Source organism: Arachis ipaensis, chromosome B8, assembly GCF_059453495.1.
Source record: "Arachis ipaensis isolate K30076 ecotype BB chromosome B8, ASM5945349v1, whole genome shotgun sequence".
NCBI lineage: Eukaryota > Viridiplantae > Streptophyta > Magnoliopsida > Fabales > Fabaceae > Arachis > Arachis ipaensis.
The window spans coordinates 55,689,655-55,691,267 of record NC_142443.1 but is presented as its reverse complement, the minus strand read 5'-3'; positions in this window follow the sequence as shown (position 1 = coordinate 55,691,267).

Genomic DNA, 1,613 nt, shown 5'->3' with positions numbered 1-1,613 from the left:
AGAATGACTCGGGACTAACACTCTCGGTTATTGAATTTGGATTGTGGTAACACAATTTCCTTGTTTGATGAGGAATTGCGTGTCAGTTTAGACTATACTCACGATTGGATTTATTGATAAATTCTATACCGGCATAAAATCACTCATCACGCCTCGCTAGGCATCTGAAGTTCTATTGCAACGAAAAATGAGAGTTTGGGCTTTTATATTTCGTTATGTATATATAAATGCTTAGACTTCTCCTTTTATGTATTATTGATAAACCCCGATTTTGTGGTTTATCTTGTGCTTATTTTGGGGGATTTTATCAACTTTTCTCACATTTATTCAATGAAATAGCATGGTTTTGTAATTCTCCCTTGATTTGTGCTTAAATGTGAAAACATGCTTTTTAGGCCTTAAAATAGCTAAATTCAATTCACTTTAATTCCATTCGATGACTTGATGTATTTGTTGAGTGATTTCAGGTTCATAGGGCAAGTATTGGATGGAAAAAGTGAGGAGAAAAGCATGCAAAGTGGGAGAACTCATGAAGAAATGAAGGAACCGTAAAGCTGTCAAGTCGGACCTCTTCGCACTCAATCGACAATAACTTGAGCTACAGAAGTTCAAATGAGGCAGTTTCAGTTGCATTAGAAAGCTAACATCCGGGGCTTCGAAATGATATAAAATTTGCCATATGTTGCTTCGCGTTCAGGGGCGCACACGCGCCATGTACGCGTGCGTGCCGATGCTGCTCGTGGCCCACTAAAGTGAAATTGCCCCCAGCGATTTCTGAAGCACTTTGGACCCAACCTAACTCATTTCTGATGCTATTGAACCCAAGGATTGAAGGGAGAATGAACCGAATAGTTATAGTTTAGTTTTTCACCATGTTTTAGGGTAGAATTCTAGAGAGAGAAGCTCTCTCTTCTATCTAGAATTTAGGGTAGTTTAGGTTTAATTTCCTCTTGGATCCAAGTTATAATTCTTGTTTTGATTTAGTTTTTCCTTTTAATTTCTTGTTATTACATCTCTATTCTTCTAGTTTTACTTGTTATTTCCTTTATTTTGCCATTTTTTATGTTTATGAACAATTGTTGGATCTTAATTTTCTTTAATACAATTTTATGTTTTCATGTTCTTTTATGTTAATCTTGCTTACTATTATTGATCTCTTGCTATTGATAGTTATGGGTTTCATTTAATTCTTACATTTTGTTATGTTTACTTTTCTTGCATTCTAGGTGTATAATAAAATGTTTCTTCTAGTTTTTTGAGTAGTTTTCTTGACTCTTGGCCTAGGCTAAGGGAATTGAGTGACCTTGAGTCATTGGGTCTCAATGATTTGGTGATTTGAAAATCCTTGGTGATCAATTTGATACTCATTGACGGCAACCCACTACTAATCTAATTAGTAGGTAGGTTGGGACTTATGGGTTGATGTGATCAAGCCTATTTGACGTACTTCAAGCTTAGGAGTAGATATTACGTACTTAAAGCTTTTGGGAAGTAGACTTAATAAGTTGGCCTCTCATAACTATCAATATTTGGTATGTAGACAAGGATGGTGATCTCAACTTCCCATGTCTTAGCGAAGAGTTCTTTTCCATCTCTTTTGTTACACTACAAGA